General features: G+C 37.0%; 1 pseudogene; it reads right to left on the reverse strand.

Annotated features, from left to right (window-relative positions):
* Positions 1-100: 100 nt before the first annotated feature.
* LOC103937721 lies at positions 101-3471 on the reverse strand (annotated as a pseudogene).
* Between the last annotated feature and the right edge of the window lie 10735 nt (positions 3472-14206).

Below are 14206 nucleotides of genomic sequence, written 5' to 3' on the forward strand. Positions count from 1 at the left end.
GCGTATCCATGATACAAACGTATTGCTACCGAAATCCAACTCGCAAAATGTTTTTAGGACTTCGTATGTATCGTGCCTATTTTCAACGAACATGAAGCAGTGGTACAAGCAGCGCATTGTTTATATATTCGCATTCAGTTTATAAATTTTCTACATGATACATTACTTCCTATAGTTGCCATATATTCTATGGAAAGATAAGCTTTTAACTACATCGAACGACTGATATTCTAGTTGTAGGAACTGACCAAAGCTTCAGGTTCATCCCATCTTATGCATGGAACTTGTATTCATATACGACGTTGAATCATGCCGCGTTGCTTTATGTTGCATTGAGGAGCATCCTAAGCACACTCTTCATTCTTGGCCTTGCTTCGGATGATACACTAACACAAGCGAGAGCAATTTTCAGGACCGCAAGCGTCTGGCTTCGGACAGCAGTTGATGTTCTGCTGATACTGTAATCAAGAATGTGATCCCTTTTATCTTGCTGCGCTGAGTTACTCAAGACCCGCTTGGCCAACTCAATCCCCTCACTAACTGCTGGCTTTCCCGTCAGCAACTACAGCAGAACGACCCCAAAGCTGAAGATATTCCCGGCCATTGTTACAACCATAGTGTATGCATACTCTGTTACCACAGAACAGAGACAAATATTCAGACACAGTTACTTCCAAATCCAGCAAGTTACTTAAATAAGCGGTATACTGACAAGTCGGGGATGACTCTGAGAAACAATATTATGTTACTGTAAGGTGAAGAAATCACAGAACTGCTTACCTGGAGGAACGTAGCCAACAGAACCAGCAATAGTAGAAAGGCTTCCAGTGCTCTTTGAAGGATCGATCACCTTCAAGAGCTCAGCTTCTGCAATCAAAGGCTCCTTGAGGGACTTGAGCAAAATGCTTTTGCTTGACAAGTCAAGGAGGAGTATTGGACTTGGAGTGCACCCATGAAGAAAAGAAAGACCCTGTGCTACTCCAACTGCAATACTTTATCGGCTCCCCCAATCCATGTCATCACCCGAGATACCACGAAGAGCATCAAAAAGGGTTCCTTTTGGAGCAAATTCATAGAACAGATAAGCACTGTCACCAGTCAAGACATAGGCCAGAGGATTTATGACATTGGAATTGCTTAGTTACCCAAAGACCTCTAAATCCCTGGCAAACCTATCATGGCTGCCCAGTTGGAATATCTTGTCACTCCAGTTGAGCTTCTTGACAAAGTAGCTTGCTCCAGACGGCATGATGGCTTTGTAGTAAGTTGAAAACCTAGTCTTCAGCACAACGTTTGACTGGTCGGAAACTACTTCCATCGCTTTAGTGAAATGGATGTTTGATCTATGAATACCATTTGCAGTTAAGAGATTGCCCTGGACGACCTCAGGAACAGCAAGTTCTTCCTCTGGCAACAATGGTGATCGCTCCAAAAGCGACCACAGCTCCTACAAGGGCAAGAACAATTGTCACTGCATATGATTTTTTCTTCTTCTCCAATTGGGGTGGAGTGTTTATTGTTGTTCTGTTAATCAAACCCTTGTTCCCATGTGCGTCGACCATGACCCAAGAAGGGAACTTCGGAATTTCTCCAGAGAGCTCATTGTTAGAAAGTGACAACTGCGTCAAGGCTCCCAATGTAGTAAAAAAATCAGGTATCTTACCTGAGAAATTGTTATTTGAGAGATCCAGAATTTCTAGTCCACTGAGCCTCGAAAGAGTTTCCGGAATATGTCCTTGAAAAAGATTGCTGCTGAGATTCAAAGCAATTTGTAAATTCGCCGGCATTCTTGGAATGTCACCACTTAATTGATTTTGTCCAAGTTGGAGTTCCATCAGAGAATTCATGGAGGCAATACCGACGGGAATGGAACCGCTGAGCTTGTTGCCTTGTAAGTTCATGTTAACAAGACTCTGCATTTGTGAAACTGAAGGTGGTATTGAGCCGTTGAGAGAATTCCAGCTGATATTCAGAACGGACAACTTGGGTGGTTGAGTAATTTGAATTGGAATTCCCCCACTCAAATGGTTCGATTGAAGTCTCAAGACCTCAAGACTGCCAAGGTTACCCAAATTTGGCGGCAAAGCCCCAGACAGTCGATTCTGAGCCAAATTCAGCAGCGCCAATTTCCGGCAATCGCCCACTTCAGGAGGAATTGATCCAATCAATTTATTGTTTTCCATCTCCAAGTAGGTCAAATTTTCATGTGTTGCAATTGCTGCAGAAGGTATCTTCCCATCAAGCAAATTGCTTCCCAGTTTCAACCTCACCAAGCTCGGAGACAGAACTTCAGGTACCGGTCCCTCTAATCTATTATTCGACAAATCCAGAGTCTGCAGATTCCTTGCCGACAAGAGCTCCGATGGAATCGACCCACTCAATTTATTATAACTGAGATCCAAGTTTTTCAGATGCTTCGTAATGCCATCAGGAATCTTCTCATTGAAATTGTTAGAATTTGCTGCAAATTTCCAAAGGCTTGTGATATCGGAAATGCTTTGTGGGATTCCGCCGGATAACGTATTGGCCGAAAGAATCAAAACCTCCAACTTGGAGAGCTCTCCGATCCGAGCAGGAATAATCCCGGTAAGCTGATTTACGCTAAGATCAATGAGAGTCAAATTCGGATATCCCACAATTTCATCAGGGATAGGACCATCAAACATATTCATAGAAAGCTCAAGCGCCTCCAAAACCTTAGACTTTCCGAGAAGAGTTGGAACAGGCCCAGTAAAACGGTTGAAGGTAAGGTTCAAGCTTCTGAGCTTGACCAACCCGTCCAACTCGGAGTCAATGTTTCCACTCAAGTTATTCCGAGCAAAGTCCAGAGCCTCCAACGCCGAAAACCCAACAAAAGCGGGCAGAGGACCTACCAAATTGTTCACGCTAAAATTGAGCAGCTTCAACTCACCAAGCTTTCCACAAGCTGAGATAAACCCAGGCGGAATTGTGGTCAGACGGTTGCGGGACACATCAAGAACCTGCAGAGACTCAATCCGACAAACGAGCGGCAGAAACTCCGAGGAAGATATAGAATGCCCGGACAACGAAATCCGGATAACTGATGAATTGGTCGAGGAATTGCACCCGACTCCCTTCCACGAACATGGGTTCGGTTCTTTGTTGACGTCCCATGAAACAGCACCACCAGCAGAAGCGTTGAGGCTGTTGGAGAGATCGATCATGGCGGTTTTTTGGTTTGAGGATAGTGCAGAGAACACCACAGGAACAGGAAGGTAGCAGAAGAAAGACAAGAAGAAATGGAAATTGAAATACAGGACAAGTGAGGTGGTTTGGCGGCCATAGCTGCTCATTTTCCGGCTACAAAGATAGTGTGAGAGAGATTTGTTGTATGTATACTTAGTATATGTGATTTTTCAGGTGGAAGGAGGAGAGAGAGATAGAGAGAGGTAGATGTCTGTGTGTTGGGTTATGGAATTTTTGGGGGAACGGGAAAGTTTGTGGGAGCGAGGAACAAAGTGAAAGGAGAGAAAAATGCCGGGCGTGTTGGTTGGGATAGGGGGAGTGGAGTTGACTTCGACTGTTGACAAATGGGTGGTCTCTGCAGTGTGGGGTGTGGAATTAAAAAACGAAGTGGTCTCTGCAGTGTGGGGTGTGGAATTAAAAAACGAAGTGGTCTCTGCAGTGTGGGGTGTGGGGTGTGGAATAAAAAACGAGTGGTCTCTGCAGTGTGGGGTAGGCCTGGCAATTTCTGACACGACCCGATAACCCGACACGACACGACACGAAATTAACAGGTGTTTGGGTCGACACGATAACGAATCGGGTCGTTATTGGGTAACCCGATAAGCACCTGTTAAAATAACGGGTTGGTTCGGGTATACACGCGGGTAACACGATACACGATAAGCAGAATATTATTTTTATAATTTTATAACCCTAAAAAAATACTATAATAATTATATACATTAATTTTACAATTTTATACTCCTAAAAATTATAATAAATATATATATATATATATATATATTAAATTAACTATAAAATTTATAATAATTATAAGAATTATATATACTATAATAATTATACCCCCAAAATATTAAGTCTATCTATAATAATTATATATATATATATATATTAAATTTTATAAAAACTATAATAATTATTAATTAATAATTTAATATGCATGATGCATTGCATGATTTTGCATCCATTGAAATTTGAGTGATTTCTTTCCATTCAAATTTCAATAATCAATTTCTTGCCGTTGCCAAGTTGCAGCCCTTTTTGAAAAAAAAAAATGAAGGGAAAATGAAAATGTTAAGAAAAGTTGAAAATGAAACAAAAAGTGAGGGAATTAGGGAAAGATGTTGGAGGGAATTAGGGAAAGATGTTGGAGGGAAAAGTGAAAATGATAAGAAAAAGTTGAAAATGAAACAAAAAAGAGAGGGAAAAATGAAAATTAATAGAAGTGGTGAGAATTTTTTTTTTTTTTTTAAGTTATTAACTTTTTATCACACACATGACTGTCATGACATATCTCACTATTTTTATAATGACACATGTGACACGTGATGTATGTACTATTCCGTGTACCAGTCAATTATAATTTATACGTACAAAATAAATAGATTTAAATCTACTTAATAAATATATATACACACACACACGGAACTTGATTGATGCCATACGAATTCTCCAAAACTAAATTTCAACGATCCAAACCGTCAAAATTGTTTGTATATGCTTGGAGATCACATCAGCAAAAAATCACGAAAAAAAAATATTCAGAGATCAAGTAACAGGACAAAGCTTTTCAACGGTTATAAACGAAAAATCACGATTTAACGGTTATTTTAACTCCGATTTTGATGATTTTTTATAACTACACTCCTTGACCCTATATGAATACAATGAATGAATTCGATCTTCAATTTAAAATATTTACACAAGTGGATACCACAAAATCTTATGTTATACTTAATGAAAGTATAAATAAACTCTAAGTGTTAGTCAATCTATCGTTTTACGAATTCTCCAAAACTAATTTCAATGATCCAAACCGTCAAAATTGTTTGTATATGCTTGGAGATCACATCAGCAAAAAATCACAAAAAAAAAACATTCAGAGATCAAGTAACGGGACAAAGCTTTTCAACGGTTATAAACGAAAAATCACGATTTAACGGTTATTTTAACTCCGATTTTGATGATTTTTTATAACTACACTCCTTGACCCTATATGAATACAATGAATGAATTCGATCTTCAATTTAAAATATTTACACAAGTGGATACCACAAAATCTTATGTTATACTTAATAAAAGTATAAATAAACTCTAAGTGTTAGTCAATCTATCGTTTTACGAATTCTCCAAAACTAATTTCAATGATCCAAACCGTCAAAATTGTTTGTATATGCTTGGAGATCACATCAGCAAAAAATCACAAAAAAAACATTCAGAGATCAAGTAACGGGACAAAGCTTTTCAACGGTTATAAACGAAAAATCACGATTTAACGGTTATTTTAACTCCGATTTTGATGATTTTTTATAACTACACTCCTTGACACTATATGAATACAATGAATGAATTCGATCTACAATTTAAAATATTTACACAAGTGGATACCACAAAATCTTATGTTATACTTAATGAAAGTATAAATAAACTCTAAAGGTTAGTCAATCTATCGTTTTACGAATTCTCCAAAACTAATTTCAACGATCCAAACCGTCAAAATTGTTTGTATATGCTTGGAGATCACATCAGCAAAAAATCACAAAAAAAAAAAACATTCAGAGATCAAGTAACGGGACAAAGCTTTTCAACGGTTATAAACGAAAAATCACGATTTAACGGTTATTTTAACTCCGATTTGATGATTTTTTATAACTACACTCCTTGACCCTATATGAATACAATGAATGAATTTGATCTTCAATTTAAAATATTTACACAAGTGGATACCGTAAAATCTTATGTTATACTTAATGAAAGTATAAATAAACTCTAAGTGTTAGTCAATCTATCGTTTTACGAATTCTCCAAAACTAATTTCAACGATTCAAACCATCAAAATTGTTTGTATATGCTTGGAGATCACATCAGCAAAAAATCACAAAAAAAAAAAAAACATTTAGAGATCAAGTAACTGGACAAAGCTTTTCAACGGTTATAAACGAAAAATCACGATTTAACGATTATTTTAACTCCGATTTTGATGATTTTTTATAACTACACTCCTTGACCCTATATGAATACAATGAATGAATTCGATCTTCAATTTAAAATATTTACACAAGTGGATACCACAAAATCTTATGTTATACTTAATGAAAGTATAAATAAACTCTAAGTGTTAGTCAATCTATCGTTTTACGAATTCTCCAAAACTAATTTCAACGATCCAAACCGTCAAAATTGTTTGTATATGCTTGGAGATCACATCAGCAAAAAATCACAAAAAAAAAAAACATTCAGAGATCAAGTAACGGGACAAAGCTTTTCGACGGTTATAAACGAAAAATCAAGATTTAACGATTATTTTAACTCTGATTTTGATGAATTTTTACAACTACACTCCTTAACCCTATATGAATACAAAGAATGAATTTGATCTTCAATTTAAAATATTTACACTAGTGGATGTGGATATCACAAAATCTTATGTTATAATTTATATGCTTAATAAAAATATGAATCAACTATAATATTAATAATTATATACATTAATTTAATAATTTTATATCCCTAAAAAGTAAAAACTATAATAATTATATAGATGTAGGTGTAAATTGAATACAATTTCATTATGATCAATGTAAATTGAAGATTTTGTAAATGGAGGTGTAAACTTTTGAGAAAGACTTACAATCTTAAAAACAAAAACTCTTTATCCTTGCACATTTAATATTTGTAATATATTAGTAGTGTATGTATTATTTTTTTATTAGGCTTTTATTTTCGAGTGTAGATATAGTACTTGAACGAGAAATGTTTTAATGTTTTGAAGTAATATTTATGTGGCAATGTGTGGTATGTGCAAATTTAAAAAAAATATTTTTTTCTTAACGGGTCATAATGGGTCATAACGGGTCGGGTCACTTTACCCGTTGGGTAAAGTGACACGAACTGTTAAGGACCCATTAAGATAACGGGTGTGACACGACACGACCCGTTAAGATAACAGGTGTTACACGAAAACGACACGAACACGATAGACACGACCCGTTTGCCAGGCCTAGTGTGGGGTGTGGGGTGTGGAATTAAAGCAGTGTGGGGTGTGGGGTGTGGAATTAAAAAACGAGTGGTCTCTGCAGTGTGGGGTGTGGAATTAAAGCAGTGTGGGGTGTGGGGTGTGGGGTGTGGGGTGTGGAATTAAAAAACGAGTGGTCTCTGCAGTGTGGGGTGTGGGGTGTGGGGTGTGGGGTGTGGAATTAAAAAACGAGTGGTCTCTGCAGTGTGGGGTGTGGGGTGTGGGGTGTGGGGTGTGGAATTAAAAAACGAGTGGTCTCTGCAGTGTGGGGTGTGGAATTAAAAAACGAGTGGTCTCTGCAGTGTGGGGTGTGGAATTAAAAAACGAGTGGTCTCTGCAGTGTGGGTGTGGAATTAAACTCCACCAAGCGATAGTCGGTAAATTTAAATTACGAAATTAGTACGTGAAAAACACGTACGTATGTTCCTGGCCAACTTTGCAAAATTGATATTTTATAAACTTGGCCATTTTCATAAGGGAGCTTTCATGAAATTTTTTTTTTTTTTTTTTGTACCAACGGGTTCGAACTCACGCCGTTGTGCAATGACTCAACTCCTTTTCACCACTGTGGTAAAGAAGAAATTTTTTATTGTGACGAGAACAAAATGGTACACCACGTGTTTTTATGTAAGTGGTGAGAAATTTTATTTTTTAAGTTTTTAACACACATATCCCACAAGTTGTATAATGACACGTGGTGTACCACCTCGTATGCCGGTCACACTGAAAAATCTCTTGTGGTAAAGGGTCACTTGCTTTATGAAAAGAGTTTGGGTTAAATTTATTTTGACAAAAAATCATGCTATAACTTTATTTAATGAAAAAAAAAACTTAAATATTAATGAAAAACCCTTAAATTTTAATAAAGATGACAAAAAAACTTAAAATTTAATGAAATGACACAATTTTGATATAAAATTAAAAAAAAAAAAAAAAAACCTAACGCGTCCATCACAAACAATATTTATGAAATTGAACATAACTATACTGTTTATGAAATTGAACTACTATATTGTTTATAAAAAATTAACGGTACTACACTATTTATGAAACTGAATGATATTACATTATTTATGAAACTGAACAGGATTACACTATTTATTGGTCCAAATTCATAAATAGTGCCTAGTTCTTGATTTACTTTCATAAATAATGCCTAGTTATTGGGTCCAGTTTTATAACTAGTGTCTCACTCTTGGTCTAGTTTCATATATGATGCCTAGTTCTTGGTCCACTTTCATAAATAGTGTCTAGTTCTTGGTCCAGTTTCATATATAGTTTATAGTAGTTGGTACAGTTCCTTAAATAATGTCTCTAACTTGGTCTAGTTTCATAAATAGTGTCTCTTTCTTGATCCAGTTTCATAAATAGTCTATTTCCTGATCCAATTTTTTGATTAAATTTTAAAAATAGTGTCTTCTCTGATTTCGTGCATCCTCTGAGCAACAGCCACCTTCATGATGGTGATGAGGTGGTGATGCCCATGCCCATGTTGTTCTTCAAGAGATACCCAGTCATTCCTCACTTCTTTTTTACGTTCTCTTGATGAGATATCCAAATCAAACACAACCCTTGCTACGAAGCTACATAGCTTTGTAATCACATAAAAATGTTGGAGTGGGAGTGAACAAAAATGTTGGAGTGGTGAAAAATTTCTTGAGAAAGTTGGAGATCACCCAGCGGCGGTGAACAGGAAATTCCATAATAACAAAAAAAATTACTAAAAACTTAAAACAAAAAAAAAAAAAACAAAATTGAAGTGGGTGAAAACCCAGAAAACCCCAATGTTTGAAGAAATTGATGTAACTGGGAGTGCTCATTGAGCATCACCTTGGCGATGATCAAAGGCAGTGGCCTTCTGCTCGTTGAGTTGCACGCGCGCCAATAAGGTTTTTTTTTTTTTTTTTTTTTTTTCCTTTCTTTATCATTAAATAAAATTACAGGATAGTTTTTAATTAAAATTCAAAATTTTGGAGTCTTTTTCATTAGTTTTCTTGTTTATTAAAGACTTACTTTTAACTATGTCCTCTAAAACTCGAATTTAATCTAATTTTGCTTATTGCAGCTCAAAAGTCATCATTTTACCTCTAAAACTCAAAGTTTACTTCACTTTGCCCCGTGTAACTCTATTTTGATCGCATTTTGCTCTTGAAACTTAAAAGCGCCACTATAAAACTCAAAATTCCCTCCACGTTGCATTAGATTTGTTATACTCTTATATGGATTTGATTTGGGTGCATCAGGCAAATCAATCTATTTTTTAGTTTTCATCTCTTCAATTTCTTTTAAACTTAATATTTTATGAGTCTAGAATGTTAACACATAATGGAGATTTATAATCAAATTTATTGCTTACGTGGCATAGTCTTATTGGTTGTTGGATCTCACATATGTTTTAGGATGTGACATGTAAGTTTTAGGAAGAAGAGAGTCCACAAGTTAAAGTGGAACAAATTTTGAGTTTTAGAAAGTAAAGTGATGATTTATGTGTTACAAGAGTTAGGAGGCAAAGTGAGAGCAAAGTGGAGTTCTACATAGTGTAGCTAAAAATAAGCTTTTTTGAATTTAATATTCAAAAAATGTTATTCTTACGATATATTTGTACTATCATTTGTATCATCTCTCTAATAGAGATGAAAATTTATTTGTATTATTGAAAAATATTTAAACATGTATTAAACATAAAAAGTATGTATGTATGTGTAGAACACGTGTATCATATATTAGAGTTTAAAAAAGAAAATTGTTATTAGCACTCCAAAAATCTCATTAGAAAGAAAAATACACTTGTGAGGAGTGTAGAATGAGATTTTTGGAGTGCTAATAACAATTCTCATAAAAAAAGTGCAATCTTTAAGATGTACTAAAAATGTACAATATGCATATTACACTCGAATTTACTAACTATAAACTCAAAGTACATACAGAAGAGACTCTTGCATTCAAGTCCACCAAAATGGTTCATGTGAGATCCAAATGCCAAAGAGAGGTCAACCAAAATGGGTTGGGTGAGATCCAAACGCCAACAAGAGTTTTCCTAGTATTTTTCTTGAGTGTATATGTAACGTGACATGGAAACCGATAATTAAAAGGATTCCTCAATTCATATGGCCCTATAAAAGTTTCTGTCGTGTGGAGCCATGCTTGACAAGAAAACTAGGTTGTTCAAAAACGCGTAAATGGAGAAAGAAGAAGAAGTTAAAAATACAGATGAGAATGGGAAGGTGCAGATTGATTCCACTAAAAATCGTTTGTTTCTGGGAAATGTGATTCCCTTGGAGTCATGAAGGTGTCCGCCAAAGGTTCTCTAATGCCTAAGTAAAAAAAAAAAAACTGTAGAGAGAAAAATAGAACTTGAGTGTGTTCTGAGTAGTAAGTGGCAATTAACGTATCCTCTGACTGATTTGGCAATTTATAGGGAAGAAACCTAGCAGACAGCTAGAAGGGGAGGCTGCAAATGTGAGTCAGTCTTTGCAATCCAGCTGCTAGCGCGCAGTTTTGAAGGTCCTTGATGGTGAGAGCACATAAATTGTTTTGTTCCCACATTTCCTTTTATCGAGTGATGTATCTGTCAGAAATTGTATCGAATGATGTATCTATCAGCAATTGCATCGAGTGATGCATCTGTCATAAATTTTTTTGTTCTCACATTTCTTGTAGTATAGATTACTTAAGTAGTTCTTTTTCAGGTTTGTTTAAATCATAGATATAGATAGTTGTAATATACACACATATGTCATATATCATATGCGTAAAAACAAATGCACATAGGTATCTATGTCTGATTGTTCATTGGGTAACTTGTTTAGCAAGTCTATGGTTGCTTCGTGTTCGTATAGGTTGTAGCTGGTTCTAAGAAAGAAGCTTAGTGCCAAAAGCAAGAGGTTGAGTTGAAGCTTGAAGTTCGACGGGTTACAGAGGTAGGTTTTAATTTCAAAGCTTTCGATTAATCTGTTGTTTACATTGTATTTTATTTTTATCTTTTTCATGGTGATATGTCCCTTTAACTTCGTGTCTAACATGTCATGCTTCTTTTATCAAAAACTATCTCAACTTCCGAGTTATTCTTGGTTTGGTTACATCTAAATGTCTCCATCGTTTTACCATATCCATCTTTTTGCTCACTTTTGTGATGCTTTTTGGTGTCCAAGAAAAAGAAGGAGAGAGACTTCTCATATACCACAATCATCATTTAATCAACTAGTTTTTCTTAATTATTAGTTTATTAAATAATGAACTTAATTTAAAAATCTGATTAATTCAAAGGCGTACTAATGATTCGTCGAGCAAGTCAATGATATGGAAGCAAATTTCGAGCGTCGCATAACTAACTTTGGAGCCTTGCATTCCGAAGGATGATCCTCCTGCTTGAGTTGATTTCACTCACTGCATATTTAGCATTGAGTTTTTTTATCTTTTGTAGTGTCTGGACTTACCGGTAGTTTGTGCTTTAGGATCTCAACTTATAACTTGAGAGATATTGCTACTCCTATAACCAATATTATGCTCCTTGTTCAGTTGCTTCAACCTGGTTTCTAGTCACTTAATTTCTTATTGGCTTTGTTTATCTTTCTCCCTTTTATTCTGCAGCACTTGCCTATGATGTTCAATACGCACGCTGCCTAGTGGGGTTTTGGGTTTTGGTACCATTTAACTTTATCATTAATACTGAAATGCAAACGCATCCAAGTATAACATCATATATACCTTAGGAGTGTAATCTAGCATCAATGCTGTAAAGGGAAATCTTGTTATAGTAATACCAACGTCATTCAATATAATTAGTTATAACTTTAAGATAATGTAACCTTAGAGTGTAAATCTAAATGATTGTAGTGCAATTTTATATTTTATATTATTTAGACGTTGAACGTTAACATCATGTTATAACATTATACGGGTAATATGTAAGAGAGCATTTTTGCTCATCACCCTAAACTAGGGTGTATGCTTACCATCACTTTTAAAGCTTGATATATGTCCACTAAGCCCATCTCCAACCGATCCGGCCAGAGGATCATAGGGTTAAAAATAGCCCGAAATGATACGAAAACTCCAACCGAAGGTTAGGCCAAAAGACTCGTGGATCCCACCAAGCCAAAAATACCAAATCAGGCCAACCAGCTAGCCCAAATGAGCCAGCCAGCTAGCCTCAGGTCGGCCTAAAGTTGTTAGCTGGAGTTATGCTGATGCCAGGTAACCGTTGGATTTGAATTTTTTTTTTTTGGACAAAATTTAAAAATAAAAAATTCTAATTTTTTTTTCTTCCTATAACTACCTAAGTGTCACATCCCGGCCCGGGTGGGACCACTTCCCGGGCCCGCTCCACCACCGTAGCACGATATTGTCCGCTTTGGGCTCACCATTCCCTCACGGTTTTGTTTTTGGGAACTCATGAGCAACTTCCCAGTGGGTCACTCATCTTGGGAATGCTCTCGTGCACTACTCGCTTAACTTTGGAGTTCTGATGGGATCGTGACATCCCACATCGCCCAGGGGACTGATCCTTATATGTATATTCCATCCCTACCTAGCACGAGGCCTTTTGGGAGCTCACTGGCTTCGGGTTCCGTAGGAACTCCGAAGTTAAGCGAGAAGAGGGCTAGAGCACTCCCAGGATGGGTGACCCTCTGGGAAGTTGCTCGTGAGTTCCCAAAAACAAAACCGTGAGGGAATGGCAAGCCCAAAGCGGACAATATCGTGCTACGGTAGTGGAAGCGGGCCCGGGAAGTCGTCCCGCCCGGGCCGGGATGTGACATTGGTATCAGAGCCTATCCCTGGCCGGAAATGTGCCGACGAGGGCGTCGGGCCCCTAAGGGGGGTGGATTGTGACATCCCACATCGCCCAGGGGACTGATCCTTATATGTATATTCCATCCCTACCTAGCACGAGGCCTTTTGGGAGCTCACTGGCTTCGGGTTCCGTAGGAACTCCGAAGTTAAGCGAGAAGAGGGCTAGAGCACTCCCAGGATGGGTGACCCTCTGGGAAGTTGCTCGTGAGTTCCCAAAAACAAAACCGTGAGGGAATGGCAAGCCCAAAGCGGACAATATCGTGCTACGGTAGTGGAAGCGGGCCCGGGAAGTCGTCCCGCCCGGGCTGGGATGTGACACTAAGCCTTAGCCATTAAACAACATTAGGGGGTGTAGTCAAATTAGGATTTTGTAAAATTTTAATAGACTTTAAAATCTGGGTGTAGTCGATTAGAGTTTTAAAAGAGGATTTTAAAAGATTTTGAAATCATGATGTAGTCAAATTAGTATTGAAGAGGATTTTGAAGAATATACCCAAATTCAGGGGTAGCCGATTTAAGAGTTTAAAAATACATTCAAATCTAGTTATAGTAAGAATGTCAAAGATTTATTAGGATTTTAATGGCCAAGAGATTTTGAGGAATTTGAAGGTAGATGGTATAAATACAAAGTGTCATCAAGAATCTCACCCTAGCCCGTGCGATTTCTTTTCACGTTCGTCACAGAAGTGGAACAGTTTTGTCTCTCATCTTCCTCTATCGCCACAAGGTATTGCAGGTTTCTTCCCAATTTGTATATGTTTAATCTATTTGATTGCTGGAAAAACCAATACGTATGCAATGAAAAGAGAAAACATACATGCAATAGATTAAAAAGGGAAAGGGAAGAAATCCTCCCTTTCTTTCCTCTCGGTGCAAGGCTTTCAGAAATCTGTATCAGATATTATGCATCCAGGAGTGTGCTGGCAGGTTGAATAGCGTACATAAATTTTCAATTTTTCATATTAAACTGTAGAATTTACCCTTTAGGATCGAAATACCAATCGAAACAGAAAAACCCAGCGCGTAATTTTTGGTTAGGACAGGGAAAATTTGAAAACTCAGTGTGGGAGGATCAAAGTTCGGTGCTTTCTAGGAGAAAATTGGGTTTTTTGTGGTGTTTGTTTGATGGGTTTATTGGTTGATTCAAAAGGGGAAGGGGGCGGCGGAGGAAGTGGAAGAAACGGCGGTTCA

Source organism: the organism of the source record quoted next, unplaced genomic scaffold, assembly GCF_019419815.1.
Source record: "Pyrus x bretschneideri cultivar Hongxiangsu unplaced genomic scaffold, Pyrus_bretschneideri_v1 Contig16, whole genome shotgun sequence".
NCBI classification, from domain to species: domain Eukaryota; kingdom Viridiplantae; phylum Streptophyta; class Magnoliopsida; order Rosales; family Rosaceae; genus Pyrus; species Pyrus x bretschneideri.